This window comes from Narcine bancroftii, chromosome 1 (assembly GCF_036971445.1).
Source record: "Narcine bancroftii isolate sNarBan1 chromosome 1, sNarBan1.hap1, whole genome shotgun sequence".
NCBI classification, from domain to species: Eukaryota; Metazoa; Chordata; class Chondrichthyes; order Torpediniformes; family Narcinidae; genus Narcine; species Narcine bancroftii.
In genome coordinates this window covers 346,890,945-346,910,454 of record NC_091469.1, presented here as the reverse complement: position 1 = coordinate 346,910,454, position 19,510 = coordinate 346,890,945, and the positions used below count along the sequence as shown (strand labels likewise).

The following is a 19,510-nucleotide window of genomic DNA, read 5'->3' as shown; positions in this document are numbered from 1 at the left end:
TGGCAGAACAGTGTTTGTATCATTAAAAGGATTCTAAAAACCTGCACTGAAGATCTGAATACAAGGTCGCAGCTGGGGAATTTAAACTCAAATGAAATAATTTTAAAAGTATTATCAGTAGTGGTGACCAAGTTGTTGAAATAATCAATAAAGTTCACTCGAATCATTGAAGTAGTGGCCGTTTTCAGTCCAGCAGTTCTATGGCAAATCTTCATAGAGTAACTCAATTATTTTGTTTGAACCCTTCCCCCAACCTTTCAAGGCCCTACATTATTTTCATCTTTAATTATTGAATCAATCCCCTTTTGAAAACCACAACTGATTCGGCATTCACCACACTTTCAGGCAATACATAGCTGTAGAATTTTTTTATTCCCCTGGATATGTTGGTAATCACTTTATTTCTGAACCCTCTCTTCCTTAAACGTTTTGCTACTTGGAACCTTCTCTTTCTTAACCCCACATAAACCCATTAAAAGCTGTCACTTCCCCTTACAGTCTTTTCCACTCCTGAAAGGACTGCACTTTTTTTTTTCATTCAATCTACGGGTCTGAAATCCCTCATTCGGGGTGTATTCCCTTAATTTTTTTTCTGCTCCTTATCACGGGTTTTCACTAGGTTTCTAAAGAGCAGCAGCCAGAGCTGATGGTCAACCCAGGGTTTTATGAACTTGCACCAGTATCTCCTTGCTTTTGTTCCACGCAAAGAGAAGAAAATAAATTGCTTTTAATCTGGCCTTTAGCTGACCCTGTGCAGTGTTAATTGCTCAGCAATCCACTCAGTTTGTGGACAATAGAAGCAGGCAATAAAAACCTCTCCTGGAATAAAATGTCAGCATTCCATAAATAAATGAAGAAGGTTAGAGGAACGTATTAAAAGTGCATTGGGATCAAACCCATTGTTAGAGACTATGTAAAACCTGAAAGGTTTCTGTCATGTTTAAAATTTTAGCAAGTTGATTGAACTAGCGACACTTTTCAACTCTTTGTCCATTCCTGTGATGAACTCAGCAGGTCCATCAGAGGTAAAGATGTACTATATTACTGATGGTTTGGGCCTGAGTCCTTTTTCAAGGTATAAGCAAAAAGCAGGCAGGCGTCAGAATTAAAGATGAGGGAGCTGGTCCACTGACGATTTAGTCTGCTCTTCTCTGACAGCTGATAAGACCCCACATAAATCTCTGGCACATTTGAAATAAATAAAACATAGTTTTCAACAGATTTTAATGGTTTGCACATAAAAGTCCACAGATTTATGGGTTTTTTTTAATCACGTTGCTCTTCTCAAGATCGGGGTTGTGCTGGAGGAGGAGATTGGTTTGCATGGCCAAATGACTTCCATATGTGCTGTATTGTTTCTGTGATGTCCTGACTCTGAATGATCCTGTTAAGACCCAACCAGTCATGATATCTTATTTATTTTTGCGAGGGGAGTGAGATGATTTTTTTTCTCTAAAAGCCACCCCCTCAGAGAGGAAATGATGAATAAAAAGTCAAAAAATGATCACTGGATGGGGAAAAATGTTTACCCAACAAACTGTTGTAAATAAGGTAGGAAAAGTGTCAGTCCTTCAGAGTATTAAGATGGTCTTTCTGTCCCTGCATGAATTTATTGGTAAAAGTAGAAGTCCCAGGGGTGCTTTAGTTGCTCCAATGTGCTTTCCTTTTACATCATGATGCTTTCTGGGTGGCTGACTGAACTTGGCGTTCCAATCTAAATACTAATGAGGCCTGCATCAGCTCAGCTTGTGAGATCAGGCAGAATTAGCATTTACTAAATGTCATTGTTAGTTCCAAATTCATTCTGAAAATAAAAACAAAACAATTAGATGTTAGAACTCTGAATCAAAAACAGAAACTGCTGGAATACACAAACTAGCTTCAGTTCTGATTTTCTTCTGTCTGAGTCTGAAGAAAAAAAACAGAATTAACGATTTATTCCAATGGCTCTTTGTCAGGTTAATTTTACTGCTACCTCTACTTTTCAGAAATATTTATGTTCAGCTGTTTCAGATGTTCACCCCAAGTTCCTCTGATATTTTGATCTCTGGAAGATGATGCTCCTTGCTTCATCAGAAATCTTCATAAACAACTCATATCTCCACATTTACTCAATGCTAATTGGTTGGGTCAACTTTAGATTCAGACTACAATGCACCTGACTTTCTTTCCATTAATACTGTGAGGGTTGAAAATGTCTTAAAACACCTCACTTAAAACATCTTGGGTAACAGAATGGTGTAGCAAGTAGCCTCACAGCTTAAGTTACCCAGGTTCAATTGTAACCTCCAATAGTGTATGTGTGATGTTTGCATGTTTTCCTGGTGACTATGCGAGATTCCCCCCCTCCCCCCCCCCCCCCATATGCCAATTGCACACTACGTTAATTGGCCACCAGATCTTCCCTGATGTAAATGAATGGTAGGATTGACCTAAGTGTGGTGAACAGATTATGAGAAAAAATTATGAGGAAATGGGATTGTTGTCTGTGCCGGTATAAACTTGAATGGTTAAATGGCCTCCTCTTGTGTCATATGGTATTGAAGGTATTGGATGCAAAATTATTTTTTATTTTTGATATTTTTTAAATTTTTAAATCTCGAGTACATGGGGCAGAGGTGAGTAAAATTGACCAGGCATCATCGAATTGAATGGCTTATCAGTCTCACAGCATAAATAAACTACTGTGTTTCTTTATTCTTGTCCATCACATTATGCTTTGGCCTTCTTCAAGAAAGTACATATTTTTTTGCTGTAAATATAAGTTAAAGGTTGTAAGAAAGCATTTCCAGCAATAACTTCTAAGCTCAGAGCATTGCCTACTTGATCGTATATTGATTCCAACTTTGATTTGAGTAGAAGTATTGTTTCTGGAATTAAGCTTCTCCCCTGTTCACAGTCAATCTGTCTCATTAATCATGTGTTGATCATTGCAACACTGCTCCCTTTTGTGGTTAATCTGATATAAAATGACAGGAACATTGTGACTGACCCAGAAAAGTATGATTGGAAATACTTCTTATATCAGGACATCAATAAATCCTCCATAGGTCCAGCAATCAGGACACATCTGTGGAATGGATTGGGAACATCAAACAATCTGACGGCTTCCATATGACTGAATAATTTATTAATTATTTGCTCTTGAAGATGAAAATTATACCTGGTTAACTGTGATTACCCTGAAAGGAGAAGAAAAACCAGATCATATTTGAAGTAATCAGATATTAATCATGATGGTTGCAGCAACAAGCAACTTCAATTTATATATTGGTTGTAAGATGGAAAGATATTCAAAGGTATTTCACAGGGGAATTGAAAGCATTTTTGGCAAAAAGCCAGGTGTGAACAAAAAGACAAGTTGTAAGGTGATGAAGAGGTTTAGGGGCAAAATTGCACCGACGGAGAGACAGAAGGCTGAAGCATTGGCAGATAATGGTAAAGTGATTAAATCTGGGAAGGCATCAAATACTTATGTTGAAGAAGCTCAAATATCTCAGAGAATGTCAAACTGGAGGAGGGTGCCGAGATTTGAGAAAATGCAGATTTTATAGATTGTACCAATCAGGAACCAGTGTAAGTTTTTATACACGTGGATGATGGATGATTGCATTATGCAGTAGTTTTGGATGTGTTCAGATTTATGGAATGTGGCAGATGGGAAACTGCTTAAATGGAAGCAATGGATTAGTCAAACTTGGTGGCAAAAAAAAGACATAGTCGAGGATTTCAGCAGTAGATGGACTGAGGAAGAAATAGATATAGAATCAGTGTTTCCTCATAATTAAATGTCAGGTTTAAATATACAGGCTTTTATGACAGTATATAATATAATAATCATCAGTCAAATAGAGTTATTTGGTGTAGAGTACTTTGGAGAAATTGTTTTATTTAATATTGATCATGGGTGTGTGAGATTTATATAATGACCAGAGCAACTGAGAGAATCAAAAGGTTTGACTGCTTAATATAAAGCATGAAACACTGCGTGATAAACTCAGTGCCTGTGTTAGTAAAATTGAAGAAGAAATCATTTTGACAGAGTCTAGATCATGGTTTGACTCTGAATAGCTGGACTCAAGGTCATTGAACCAGTAAGATATGCATTCTTTAGGTGGGTGTAGTAAACACTGTCTGGACTGGGTTAATGTATTCTTAGTTGTAACCCGATTATCTCCAATTATTGCATTCTCCTCAGTTAAACATTTGATTGTGTCAGCTTCTGTCAGCTCAGTTACATATCAAGACAGTTCTTTTCTCCAATAAATTGCTTAATAAATTTGGTGTATTTCCACTCAAATTAGTTAATTCCATTATCCATTGGCCATATTTAGAGGCAAATGAAGGATCATAACTCATCTGCTACTCTTCACTGGTTTGTTATCTCATCCTTTCTTCAGTCAGGAAGGCATGCATTATGATTAGAGCTGACGATGTGCACATGTCCATAAGAAGAGAGCTTCTGCCAGAGGATCATTTGCCATGCTTTGGCGTGATTTACTGATGAATACTTCAAACTGATCTCTATAATAAGCTCGTCTTGAGTGTAAATGTTGTACCTGCAGCTCAATGCTATAACTGATATTCAAATCGCTTCACATATTAAAAATGATTGCTAATGGATCTGAATGTTCTATGTGATTATTTCCCTCATGTCAAATTCCAATTCTGCCTGGTGTCATATTGTACTGTCAGCGTAGTCCACAGATTCTGACTTCTTTGAGTCAGCTATACGCTTCCTATGGGAGAGAAACATAAACATCTGTAGATGCTGAGATGGCAGTAAAAACACACAAAAATATTGGAAGAACTCAGCTGGTCTCGCACCATCCATAGGAGGTAAAGATATATAACTGATGTTTCAAGCTTGACCCCTTCTTCAAGATATAGGTAAAAAGGAGGGGTCACGTGATGGAGTAGTGGCTGGTCAAGGAAAACCAGCCCTCCTCAGAGAAATTTTTTTAGAAAGATAGAAAAACGAAGCAGAAAAGAAAAATACGAAAAAAAAATTATAAGATAAAAAATCATAGGAAGAATTTAAAGATAGCACCAAAGAAAGAAAGGTTAACAATATCAAATAAGAAGAATTTTCAAAAATCATCAGAAAAAAAACAGAAGAAGGCCTTACCGATATCTGGGAGCAGTGGACTCTCCTCAAGAACATGGCCCGATCAATGAAGTCGATGAACAGCCAACTGAATGACAACATTCCCCAGAACACTCTCGAATGGTGGCTGACAAAATCTGAAAAAGAAATGCCAACGCACATGCACAAAGAAGCCAGTGAAGACGGTTGCCGGGCTGCTCCATTGACAGCTGGAGAGATTGTGCAGGAGACGTCCTCACATGCACATGGTAAGAATAATATTGAAATAAATGGTAGAAACTAACGCTAACAGCGGGACACTGGATTGGCAGTTTGAGAAGTTGTAAAAGAGACATCACCAAAAAGGCACCACACAGAACCCAGAAATAGAGCATTAGAAATAAAATAAAGATGAAAATAAAAATTTACAGGAAGAAAATACAAAGTTTAAAAAAAACCCAGATGATTGACAAAGAATATTTTGATTATCAAATAAAGTTGCTAATGAATAAAATAATGTCTGAGTTCAATATTATTAAAAAAAAACTATACAAGAAACAGATTTTAAAATACCAAGAATGGAGAAAGCTATGACAGATATGAGAAAAAGAACTGATAAGGTGGAAGACGGAGTGACAGGTATGGAAATTGAGATGATTGAGCAAAGAGAAAACCTGGAAGATAGAGATAAAGAAATTAAGAAAACACATGATTTATTAGCCCAAAAAAATTGACATTATAGAGAACTTCAACAGATGAAATAATATAAAAATAATGTGTGTAAAAGAGGCAAAGGATTTATAAAAAGATGGATTCCGCAGATCTTGGGAGTGGAAGAACTCCAAGAAGAAATAAAAATTGAAAGAGCCCACAGAGCATTGGCACCAAAACCACAGCCAAATCAGAAACTGTGCTCCATACTAATAAAACTATTATGTTATATGAGGAATGAGAAAATATTGGAACTGGCAAGGAAAAAAGTGGAAGAAAATAAGGAACCACTGGAGCATAAGGGGAAAAAATATTCTTTTATCCAGACATTAGTTTTGAACTTATAAAGAAACAAAAAGAGTTTAATTTAGAAAAAAATATATACTATATAGAGATGGTTATAATTTTATGTTATGGCATCCAGCGGCGTTGAAGGTATTTGTTCCTGATGGACAAAATAGACTGTTTTCAGACCCAGAAGAAGCTCACTGCTTTGAAAACCGATGACCAAATAAGCAACAAGAAGAGGAGTGAAAGAAATATTAAAAGGTCTATTAAGATAATGCATATAAATAAGTTAGAATGTTAATAATTTGAGTACGGATATTTAAGTTTAAAAAAAAGCTTTGTCATATTTTTAAGAACAATATATAGTGTTTCTCTGGGGGAGGGCTGGGAAAGGTAGAGAATCTACCCACTGTGAAATTTGTTGGCGTTTGCCGTTAATATCATAACCCAAGTAAAAAAGGGAGTTGTGGTTGTCTTGTGAAGTGGCAAGGACAACTCAGTATAGAGGAAATTAATGTTGTTTTGTTAATAGTATTGTTTAGTTCATTCATAGTGCTTGTTAATTTTTTTATTAGTTGTTTTGTTGCATATAGTAAAGAATAAAAACAATGCAAAGACTGATTTTAGAAGAAGGGACATGGAAGGGTTGAAGAAGTGGAAGAGAGCTGAAAAAGGATGAATACATTGAACTATATGACTATTAATATTAATGGAATCCACAATGAAATTAAGAGAAAAAAAGTACTGACACTAATTTTTTTTTTAAAAAGGAGAATAGATACAGGTACACGATCCTTTATCCGGAACCCTTGGGGGACAGTGTGTTCAGAATTTTGGATTTTTCCAGATTTCGGAAAGCCCACCAGAATTGTGCTGCCGTAACAACCCCCACCCCCTTCTAGTCACCCGGCCATCTCCCCCAACTGCAGTCCCTTGGCTGCCTCCCCCAACTGCCAGTCCCTCAGCCACCCAGATGTCTCCCCCGACCGTGGTCACTTGGCTGCCAGGACATCTCCCCCAACCACCAGTCCCTCGACCACTCAGCAGTCTCCCCCAACCATTGTCCCTCGGCTGTCTCCCTCAACCACCGGTCCCTTGGCTGCCCAGTAGTCTCCCTTAGCTGCTAGTCCCTCGGCCACCTCCCCCAACCGCCGGTCCCTCAGCCACCTGGACGTCCCCCGACCACGGTCCCTCGGCCACCCGGCAGTCTCCCCCGGCCGCTGGTCCCTTGGCCACCCAGCAGTATCCCCCAACCATGGTCCCTCAGCTGTCTTCCCTGACTGCCAGTCCCTCAGCCACCTCCCTCAACCTCTGGTCCTCACTTGTGGGATTTTGGAGCTTTCCAGAGTTTAGATGTCCAGATAAAGGATTGTGTACCTGTATAGCATTTATACAAGAATCACACTTAATGGAAATAGAACACCATAAGTTAAAAAGAGACTGGGCAGGTTATGTAGTGGCATAATCATACAACTCAAAAGCCAGGTGAGTTGCTATATTCATTAATAAAAAACTACCAGTTAAGGTAAATGAAATAATTACAGACCCAGTGAGTAGATACTTAATGATGAAATGCCAGATTTATTCAGAATTTTGGAACTTGCTGAATATCTATGCACCTAATAAAGATGACCAGGAATTTATACAGGACATCTTTTTTTTTAAAATAGCAGACATACAGGAACACATTTTATTAGGGGGAGACTTTAATTTTAACCTAGACCCACTGATAGACAAAACCAGGAAGACAAATATAAAATATAAAGCAGCGTAATTTTTATTAAACTCAATGCATAATATGAAGATAATTGACAAATGGAGAAAACAACACCCAAATGAAAGAGATTATTCGAACAGACACAGAACATTCTCGGATCGATATGTTCTTGTTGTCGGCTCAGATTCAGGGGTGAATTTGAAAAACCAAATATATGAAAAAAATATTGTCTGACCACTCACCCTCATTAATGACAATTAATTTAGAGAATATTCCACCAAAACATATAGATAGAGGCTAAACCCTATATTGTTTAAAAAAAACCAAGATTTTCAGGAATACATTGAACAACAAATCAATATTTATTTTGAAACAAATACAAATTTGGTAACAGATAAATTTATATTATGGGATGCAATGAAAGCCTTTATTAGAGGACAAATAATTAGCTACACAACTAAGATTTAAAAAATAATGTAATCAGGAAATAGAACAGTTGGAAAAGAGATAGTAATTATAGAAAAAAAAATGGGAAGATAGAGAGAAATGGCAGAGAAAAAAATAAAATATGACACCATACAAATATACAAAGTGGAGTAAAACATAAAAAAAGGCAAAGCTTTTATGAATTAGGAGAGAAAACCCATAAAATATTGGCTTAGCAGCTAAAAACAGAACAAGCAAAAAGAACTATCTTAGTAACAAGGAAAGAGGATAAACAGATTTCATATAATCCAATAGAAATTAATAGACATTTTAAAAATAATCTATAAGCAATTGTATCAAACCAAAAATTCAGGGAAAAATGACAAGATAGATGATTTTTTATCAAACATTGAATTACCCCAATTACATTTGGAAGATCAAAATAAATTTCTAAAAACCCCTGACAATTGCAGAAATACAGGGTACATTAATAACATTATTGAATAATAAAACACCAGGTGAAGATGGATTCCCTACAGAGTTTTATAAAGTATTTAGTAGTCTATTAATTCCGCCTTTTTTAGAAGAAATGAAACAGGTGGAAGAAACCCAGAATTTATTAGACTCATGTAAAACAGCAATAATTACAGTAATTCCAAAAACAGGAAAGATCTGGAGTCATATAGACCAATATATTTTCTAAATTAATTGCAAAATTACTAGCAAATAGATTGACAGATTATATACTGAAATTAGTAAAACTAGATTAGACAGGATTTGTTAAAAATAGAAGAGTGGCAGATAATGTCTGTAAATTTATTAATTTAATCCACACAGCACAATTAAATAAGACACCAACTTTACCAGTAACTCTAGATGCGGAAAAAGTTTTTGATAGGGTGGAATTGAATTATCTATTTAAAGTACTACAAAAATTCAAATTACCAAAAAAAATTGTTGATTGGATCAGAGCATTGTATAATTGATCTTTGGCAAAAATAGTAACAAATGGGTACATTTCAAATCACTTTAATTTGAGTAGGTGAACCAGAGAGGGATGTCCACTATCACCTTCCCTGTTTGCTTTGGCCATAGAACCATTCATAGAACTGATAAAAAAGGAACCTAAGATAAAGGCAATAAAAGTAAAAGAGGAAGAATATAAAATGAGCTTGTTTGCAATTGACATCATAGTATATTTAACAGACCCAAATAAATCAATAAAAAAAGTTATATATAAAATTGAAAGAATATGGAGAAATATCAGGAGACAAGGTTAACATCAATAAAAGTGAAGTGATACGAATGAACAAACTTGATTATACAAAATATAAAAAGGAATTCCCATTTAAATGGGAATCACAGGCTAAACGTTACCTTGGTATCAGGATAGATAACAATTAAAATCATTTGTATAAATTAAACTACCAACCATTAATAAAAAAAAAACAAGATTTAGAAAAATTGAAAGATTTACCATTAACTTTAATAGGAAGAGTAAACTGCATCAAAATGAATATATTTCCACAGATGCAATATCTATTCCAAACATGACCAATTCCCTTGACAGCATAATTTTTTTATAAGACTGAAATTAATAAGAAAGTTTTTATGATATGGTAAAAAATCAAGAGTGGTTTTAGAAAAATTAACATGGATGTATAACCAAGGATGATTACAATTACCAAATTTCAAAAATTATTATAGAGGAGCACAATTAAGAAACGTATCAGAATTCTATCAGACAGGAGAAAAACCAGACTGGCTCAAGGTAGAATTATCTAAATTAGGAGAAAAGGTCCCAGAACATTTACTCCATAAATTGGAGGAAAAAAATGGTACAACACAACAATCTATCAATACTAAAAACATGGAAGAATATATATTTGGAGCAAAAAATGATAAATTATCAAATACCAAAAATGCTACTAATGCAAAACCCATGAATTCCTTTTATAAAAGACAATTTATTTTTTAAAGAATGGGCAAGGAAAGGAATTAAAAGAATAAAAGATTGCTTTTTGGGAAATAATTGATAAGATTTGAACAGTTAAACGACAAATACGGAATATCACATAGTACAATATTTTCATACTATCAGTTGAAAACTTTTTTAAAAGAAAAATTGGGAACAAGCTTAAGATTACCTGAGAGTAGCTGCTATGAATACTTAATTGCAGACACAGCAATAGTAAAAGAAAATATCACAAATATGTACAGAAAATTGCAATACAAGGAAAATGATGGCGGCGTGGCAAGATGGTGTAAGGATCAGACATGCCTTCCAGTCCTCTCCTGACTCTATCTTATTGTTTTGTCTAGAAATGCCCGTTAAAATTCTTTAAAAGTTTAGATAATTTCAGTGCTGTTAATTTAACTTATGATGGTACAATTGGTGGAAAATAGCAAAAAAAACCGATAACAGATCATCAAAAAACTACATTTTCCAAAAGTTCAAGTTTTGGAGCCTACCTACAGGAAAGACACCGGGCTCAGCATGAAATGGATCCCAGGAGAGAGGTACAGTGTTCAGATGTAGAGCTCTATGTTACATCGGTAGAGCCCCCTAAAGAGGGCACCAAACAGCCTTTAGAACAAAGAGTTACTCAAAGGCATTTGTCAACTGTAGAGGTGGCGCTGCATACTGCATCTCTTGAGATAGAAGAACCTATACAACTTGATGTACTGGGAGATCTTAATACATTATGGACTGGGGAAAACCCCGGCCAGCGTCCTCCAGTCACTGCTGGAGAGGCTGTGGCTGGGGTTTCCACACGCAGTCATACTAAAAGTAAGGTAACCAAAATGAAGGAAGGAGCAGAAGATCCTTTGGTTATGCAGAAGAAGCAGGAATCTGTTGAGCCAAAACCTCTTCCAATTGAAAAGATTTTTGAGAATCTTGAATCTAAATTATCTTATACAATGCAGGGATTATCCAAGATTATGACTGAACTTGGTACTAGGTTTAATACTCTGGTGAAAATACATTCTCAACAGATGGCTGAGTTTGGAGCTTTTTAAGCTTGAAGTGAGAGATAAATTTAATTTGTGTGAAGAAGATATAGACGGAATACGGGATCAAGTTTTTGATGTGACCAAAATGGTCGAAGATTTACAAACTCAAAATAAAAATTTGGTGAAAAAGATTGATTATTTGGAAAACCAATCCAGACGGAACAATATAAAGATTATTGGTTTGCCGGAAGGTATGGAGGGACCAGACCCAAGAATTTTTTTTACTGAATGGATTCCGCAGGTGCTGGGTCAAGAACATTGCCTGGAAGGTATAATACTGGAACGTGCTCACAGAGCCTTGCGTAGAAGACCTATTTCAGGTCAAAGTCCAAGACCTGTTTTGGTTCGTTGCTTGAATTATTACGACATAGAAATAATTTTACGAGTGGCTATTAGAAATGCACAACAGAGAAAATCACCCTTGATGATTCAAAATAATCGAGTTTTCTTCTATGCAGATTTGAGTCAAGAAGTTATGTTCCAACGACGGGAATTCAATCCTGCTAAAGAGTTGTTGTGGAAGAAAGCAAGGCAACCTTTAGATATCCAGCTGTTTTGAAGGTTTCTCATGATGGTTGCCAACCAAAGTTCTTTGATTCTCCAAAGGAAGCTATAGCATTTGCTCAAGAGCTGCCAATTACTCAGTTTCAACAGAGACATAGTCCGCCGCGATCTCTAAAGAGACAAGAGATGGAAGAAAAGAGCCATACTCCAAGAAGGAATGGTTGTAATGGTGACTCAGCAGTTGGAGCTGATTAAAAGAAGAGTTGTCCCTTTTTTTCTAATGTTTTTTTTTAAAAAAAGGGATATTAAATAATGATGATGTTAGTTTAAGATGAAGTGAGAGTTGGGGGAGAGAACTGGATAGGCACTATTTCCCGAAAGTCATCTGCTACATGTGAGTTATCTCACACCCATTTTTTTGGGGGGTTACCGCATTGCGCGGTTTAGACGGGAGGGGGTATTTTTAACCTCCTACCCGTTTTTTATCCCCTTTTTTTTGTATTATTAGAATACAAGGAAAATGATGAAGCAATGTACAAACCTAAACAAGGTTGGGAAAAAGATTTAAAAATATGAATAAAGAACAAAACATGGGAGGAACTATGTAGAGGAACCAATACAATAAATATTTGATTTTGTATGACATAATTGGCTACATAAATTATATGTGATATCACAAAAGTTAAAAGAATGGAATCCAACAATGTTGGACAAATGTTTCCATTATAAACAAGAAATTGGAACAATATTACATGCAATTTGGACATGTACAAAAGTAAAATGAGCCTTTCTCCAATTTAGAATCTCAACCTGAGTCCAGACCTATCCTTCTTTATTAACTTGAAACTAATGGCTTTATGATAACTGGACCCAAAATGTTCCCCTACACAAACTTCTCTCGTTCCCTAATAGGAGATCCAGTATTGCACTCTCTCTGTTGGTACCTCTATATATTGATTTAAAAAAATTTTCTTGACAAATTGACAAACTCTAAGCCATCCAGCCCTTTTACAGTATGGGAATGCCATTCAATATTTGTAAAGTTATAATCTCCTACTATCATAACTTTATGATTCCTTCAGCTTTCTGTTACGTCTCTACAGATATGCTCCTCCAATTTTCGTTGATTATTGGGGGGTGGGTCGATAATACAAACCCATAACTGTGGTCATACCTTTTCTGTTTCTCAGCTCTGCCCATATAGCCTCAGTAGATGTGTTACCTGGTCTGTTCTGACTGAGCACAGCTGTGATATTTTCCCTGATAAGCAATGCCATTCCTCCCCCCGTTTCATACCCACCTCCGCATCCCCAACTTCTATCACGTCTAAAGAAATGGAAACCTGGAACCTTAGCTGCCAGTCCTGGACATCCTGCAACCAAATTTCACTGATGGCCACAATGTTGTAATTGCACCGGCCAATCCACACTCTAAGCTTATCTTCCTTTTCTACAATACTACTTGCATTGAAACAGATGCACCTGAGAACATTACTACCATGTTCAACCTGTTGAATTCTAACAGTGCATGCAATTGTAACCATATAATTTCCCTCCTCTGGTCCTCCATCTGCTTTGGCATCCTGGTTCCCCTCCCCCTGCAAATCTAGCTTAAACCCTCCAGAGCAGCACTAGCAAATGTGCCCACAGGATATTAGTCCCCTTCCAGTTCAGATGAAAAGTGTCCAATTGGATAATGTCCCACCTTCCCTGGAAGAGAGCCCAATGATCCAGAAACCTGAAGCTCTTCCTCCTATACCATGTCTTCAGCCACATGTTAAGCTCCTATTTCTAACCTCACCAACACATGGCATGGGTAGCAATCTTGAGATCACTACCCTGGAGGACCTGTCCTTCAACCTACTCCTAAATCCCTGAACTTTCTTTGCAGGACCTCATCACCCTTCCTACGCATGTCATTAGACTCTATATGAACCACGAAATCTGGCTGTTCATCCTCCCACTTGAGATTGCCGTGAACTTGATCTGGGATATCTCAGATCCTGGCACCAGGGATGCAACGTACCATCTGGGATACTTAATCTCCTCCACAGAACCCCTTATCTGTCCCCCTCACTAAGGAATCTCCAATCACTACAGTTCACCTCTTCTCTTCCCTTCCTTTCTTAGCCATAGTACCAGACTCTGTGCCAGATGCCTGATCACTGTGGCCTTTGTCCCCTTCAACAGTATGCAGTTCTTGTTATTCTGGGGAACACCCACAGGGGTGCCCTTCACTGCCTGCCTACCTGTTCCTATCCCACTCCTGACTATCACCCATCTACCCTTCTCCTGCCTCCTAGATGTGATAATATCCCTGTAACACCTGTCAGTCACACCCTCTGCCTCCAAAATGATCTGGAATTCATCCAACTCCTCTCCAATTCCTTACCTCAATTTGGCAGGAGTTGCAGCTGAATGATCTTCTCACAGATGAAGTTAACAGGGATACTGCAGGCTTCCCTGACAACCTGCATCCAGCAAGAGGAGCATTCCTCTACCTTGGCTGCATTCCCACTCACTGTACCCCCTTCTCTCTCTCTCTCTCTCTCTCTCTCTCTCTCTCTCTCTCTCTCTCTCTCCTGTTCTCTCTCTATCTTTCTCAATCTTTCTTTCTCTCTCTCCTGTTCTCTCTCTCTCTATCTCTTTCTCAATCTTTCTCTCTCTATTTCTATCTTTCTCAATCTCTCTCTCTCTCTTTATCCTTCTCTCTGTCTCTATTTTTATCTCTCTCTCTCTATTCTCTCTATCTATTGCCACTGCTCCATTTGGATTACTACCACTCTCTCCCCTAATATGCTGGTAATGTGGCTCCTGGGTGAGGCAAAATCCAAAAAAAAACTGAGGCCAATTTCAGCAAAAAAATAACTTAAGGAAATTCCTCCCTGACTCCCTAATTGTAATCAAGCAGATCTCCAGATCACTGAAATTTGTGATACATTACCAGAAAGGCATTCTAATATTATTCTTATTCTATTAATTCTAATAGCCAAAAGATCAAAAATCGAGCTTCCCTTCACCGCTGCTCCTGCTGGTCCTCAGCAGGCCTTGCTATGTCCAGGCTGAGCCCCTCACTGCTGCCCCCATCGAGCCTCCAAGTATCCAGGCTCCTTGCTGCTGTGCCTGCCTGGCCTCGCCTCACTGATTCTGACTCCTTGCTGCTGCTTCTTCCCCACCCCACCGTGTTCTTTATCCTTTATCACTGTATCCTTGCCTTCTAGGGATGCTGCGAGACCGGCTGAGTTCCTCTAGAATTACTGTGGGTTTTTAATACTACTCCTATTGACTGTGCATCTTATAAGATTAGCATGAGTCTCTTGATTTTATTAGGAAAGTGGGAGTTACATTGTAAAGCCTAGTGTGATTAGATAACCACAACCTTTTCCAAAAGTAACTTAATTTCTGTGAGTGGCTCTCAGAGGTTTGATCCAAATCAAACAATGTTTATTGCTTTCTACAATATATCAGCATAAAACAGAGCAAGGTCATGTTTCAGATTTCTTTGCAGGATGATATAAAGTTTTCTACGAGCAGGGAACTGGCAGAAAACAAATATTCTGATATTTCGTTTTTCTCATTCAGAAGCCTTGCCATTCAGCATGGGCGACCATGTCTCTCCATCTATCACACTTTCTGATCCTCCGAATTTTAGTTGTTGCCTCCCCTGTTCTCCTTCAGTGAAGGCTCTATATTTGATTTGAGACTGTAGTCAATATTGAGTTCATGATGATACAAGGGAAAAAATACTGAAGTGGTTTCCCATTGCCACTTTCTCCATATTGTATGGATAACCCTGGCCATGGAACAGCAGATTCATCTGCCCAGCATTTTTAGTTTCACAACTATAAGTTCCAATTTGTAGAATCTGCTTATAAAACCCATCCCCCATCTGCAATCCATGGCTTCACGTGACCCTGAATGGGAGGCTACACAGGTACTGCACCTTGTCCAAGGGTTACCTGTTGGCTATCGGATGGAAGGAGTACCTTGAAACTCCTTTTGCTGAGTAATTGAGTCTTTTATAATGGAGCAAAAGGAATAGGCTAGCAAAATAGTATATTCAAATGAGATTAAGTAAAAGAGAAATAAATATAGACCAACAATCTGCTGCAGGTCGAGCAGTATCAGTGGAAAAACACAAATGGTCAACGTTTCAGGCCAGAAGCCTTCTTTCTTTTCTCTCTCTCTCTCTCTCTTTCTCTCTCTCCCACTGGCGCTGCTCAACTCACTGAGTTTTTCCAGAAGGTAGTTTGCATCTCCAGATTCCATCATCTTCATTCACCTGTGTGTCTCCAAATACTGGCATATATTTATCAACTGGGCCTTTGATCATGTGTTGTTGAAGTAGTACAATATTACCACTGATATTCAACCAGAATAGAGAGTCATTCTAGTCCTATTTAAAACCAGGATTATTAAAATGATGATGGTGATTATTATTATCTTCCATCTCCATCTCCATTATCATCATCCTGTAGTTTGTGGGGTTTGATATGTGCATCCTGAAGTAGCTGTACAGGCCGATCATTGAGATGCTCTGCTTGCCGTGTACTTGGCAGGTGAGGCCTGGAGGGGTAACAGGGGCAGAAGCTGTGTTGTGGCACGTCCTGTGCCTTTCCTCCATTGCCTCTTTGAGCTTTTTCTCAGCAGAGTTCACATATTTTAAGCTGACCAAAGACAAAGCCGGCCTTTTAGGTTCTTGACTCAAACTCTATCATCTAGAGAAGCTGAGGATGTTATATTGCTGCTCAAGTAGCAAATGGTGTTGGCAGCATTGAGATAAGTGTCATCAATGAGGGCAGTCATTTCTTCATAGCCAGGGGCCAATTGTTTCAAAACCTCTATCTTTTTCAGTCTGATTATCAATCTGAAGCTCTTGGTAGCACTGTCAAAGTGACTGGTGATCTCTTGTAAGTCTTCAAGAGAGTGGGCAAAGAGCGCACAGTTGTCAGCAAACTGTAGCTCATGCACCACTATGTCCCTGACTTTGATTTTGGCTCTCAGACTTGCGAGGTTGAAGAGCCTGCCATCGGCCTCATTTTCCTAAAGACCCCTAACTTCAGGTCTGATGTGGCAATTGGGCCTTTAGTCATGTGTTGCTGAATGAACCAGGAAGTAAGGAAGAGAGCAAAAAGCAGAAGGTGGGGAAGAGAAAATCTGACTGGCGATAGGATTGTGTAGCAAGTGGTGGCAATGATGACGATGTGCTGAACGTGAAACCTGAGAGGTAAGGACCAAAGGAACTGTATTGCTGTTGTGTCTGGAAGAGGTAAAAGGAGAGTAGAAGTGCAGGAATGAACTGGAATATGACAATGAGGTAAAGTATCACCCACAATCATACTGAATGTCTCATTTAAGGACTTTAACTTTGCACGTTATTTATTACTGAATTTTTTTTTCAGTATTGCAGTCAGTTTTTTCACATTTCATTCTTTGTTTACATTACTCTATTTTATAAACATATCTTCCTTGTGTACATTTTACAGTTGCTGAGAAGTAAACATTCTGCCTGGCCCACAGGATAAAGAATCTCAGGATTGTATGTGATGTCATATATGTACTCTGACAATAAATTTGAACGCTGAACTTTGAAAGGTCAGGCATACCGAGAAAATTATTCAAGGTTGTTCTCAAAACATTCTTAAACTACTACCTCCTTAACAACTGTTGGGAATTTCTAACCCCTGGTCAAATTCAAGAAATAGTAACAGGGAATAGTTCTGAGGATGCTGAGGGTAAAGGGCAGACATAAAGTGCAGAAGGAGCACACATCTCGTAAACAACCTATCAGTCCATTCTGCTGGATATCTCCAGCCATATCTATGGAAGAAATGTGGATGCCTCACTCTGCTCATCAGTCACCCATAAACATAATCAACTGAAGGGGAAGAAAGTTATTTTTGATCCCAAGAGATTGCCTGAGAATAAGGATGGTGGAGCAGGAATAAGGGGTCAAATAGCCTACTCCCATTTCTATTTCTTATTTTCTTTGTCATCGTTTAGTACAGAAAGTGTGTATGTTACTTAGCACATATAAGCAGCTTCCACAATAAGAAAGGCAATAATGGCTGAGGGAGATATATTGACCAAGGGTCTCCTTTGAAATTACTTTTGATCTTTAACATTTATTTGTCAGTATAGAAATGGGTGTAGTTTCATCCAAAAGGCAGCAGTCCCTTAATATTGAACAGCAGCATGTGTTTAATTTTGTTTTGTGCTCAAACCTTTGTAATAGAATTTGAATCTATGCCAAACCAAGCCCACCTAATTTCCTGTCTTGGCTCTCTCCAGCCAGATGGCATTAATGTTGACCTCCAGTTTCTGCTAGCCTACTCTCCATGCTTCCTCTTTCTTCTCCATTTCTCTGTCTTTTAACCTCCAGCTCTCCACTCCCTTCTCCATTCACAGAGCTATCCCTCCTCCCCTTGTTTGCTGGTGTGTCCTCCCTCCCTTATCCTCTTGCCTGTAGGACTGTGCTCTTCCCCCACCCACTTTCCATTTTGATCAGGTGCCTGCCCACATTTTGTCCATACCTCGATGAAGGGCTCAAGCCTGAAATCTTGGTTATTTTTTTATTTGTCTTTGCTATATAAAGTACTCTGTTTGATCTGCTAAGTCTCTCCAGCATTGCGTTTTTAACTATGTCCTCTTGCTTAGGTTCATGGATGCTATCATTTCTGGTATAAATCCAGAGATTATGCAGAGCAAATTGATAAGGGAAAACTGATTCTGATTTTTAAACCAATTCATTACAACAAAATGGCAATTTATTTGAAACAAGACAAGAGACTGCAGGACCATGAGACATTATAGCCATTGGAGTGCCTTCATTTGGTGCTTGACAGTACACCTATAGATTTGGTTCCTTGCTGATCTACACCCTGTTTACTATGTTGCACTGATCATTTTCAGGTAGTGCTGGATTCTACTGATGATTTCCCAATTTTACTCATGCATCTTCTCAATTTCCCTTCCAATCCAGAAGTTAAACAGGAACTTTCTGGAATATCTCAACAGTTCTGTTTGAGAAACTGTTCTCAAATCCTGCTGGAATGGCCCTGTATCAACTAGCCTATACTTTTGTTGTTAAAGAAGAAAAGGAAGAATAAGTTATGTTGCATTTATTTGATTCATTTTTTAAAAATTATTTAAAGGTATTTTAAATCCATCAGCCAAATTTTATTTGTTTATATGCAGTATGTTTAATAATATTTTGTTTTCATATTTTTGAAAGATTCCTGAATATCAAACGTACTGAATGAAAAACTCAAATTGAATAGGAAAGCTGAGGACAAGAGCTTCAGACGTGTTCCATGGGCAGGGCACATTTGGCCCTTGTACATCACCATTTTCATAATTTGAGATACAGTACACCATTTTGGGATCTCGCTGCTTGTCTATGTTGTCAACATGGCCAGTGAGATTGGACTTCCTAACACAGAGAAGAAAAGTTTGAAGAAATAAGGAATTTTGGTGGTGAGTGTAGGCAATAAGGTGCACTTTGAGAAATCCACACTACTGATTCACATCTCTGACTTTTCATTCATCATCTCTTTTTGTTTGTGCTCATAATGTTAAAGAACATTCAAAACAATAAATGATACCTCAAGGTTCTGTTAACTGAATAAGGTAGTTTGTGGCGGTGTGAGCAGTGGGAGAAACGCGGCCACCATGTTGAGGGTCGTTAATGACTGTTTTTATTCAAATTCACCACGCCCCTATAAGGGCAGCATGAGCTTAGTCACCTGGTGCATTGTGACATCA

The 19,510-nt window shown here is 38.0% G+C and overlaps 1 protein-coding gene and 1 long non-coding RNA gene across 3 annotated transcripts in view; one reads left to right on the top strand and one right to left on the bottom strand.

The window, feature by feature from the left end:
• Positions 1-1,238: 1,238 nt before the first annotated feature.
• On the bottom strand, positions 1,239-19,432 carry LOC138749321 (uncharacterized). The gene is made up of 3 exons (XR_011348562.1): positions 19,351-19,432; positions 5,129-5,244; positions 1,239-1,804 (listed from the first exon to the last, which is right to left on the bottom strand). It is a non-coding gene; the product is annotated as an uncharacterized lncRNA (long non-coding RNA).
• Positions 18,991-19,510, top strand: part of LOC138749263 (cadherin-12-like) — a 352,525-nt gene continuing 352,005 nt past the window's right edge. For both annotated transcript variants that reach the window (XM_069910439.1, XM_069910455.1), the window contains exon 1: positions 18,991-19,222. The gene's annotated coding sequence lies outside the window, so the exon portion shown is untranslated. The remainder of the gene's footprint in view (positions 19,223-19,510) is intronic.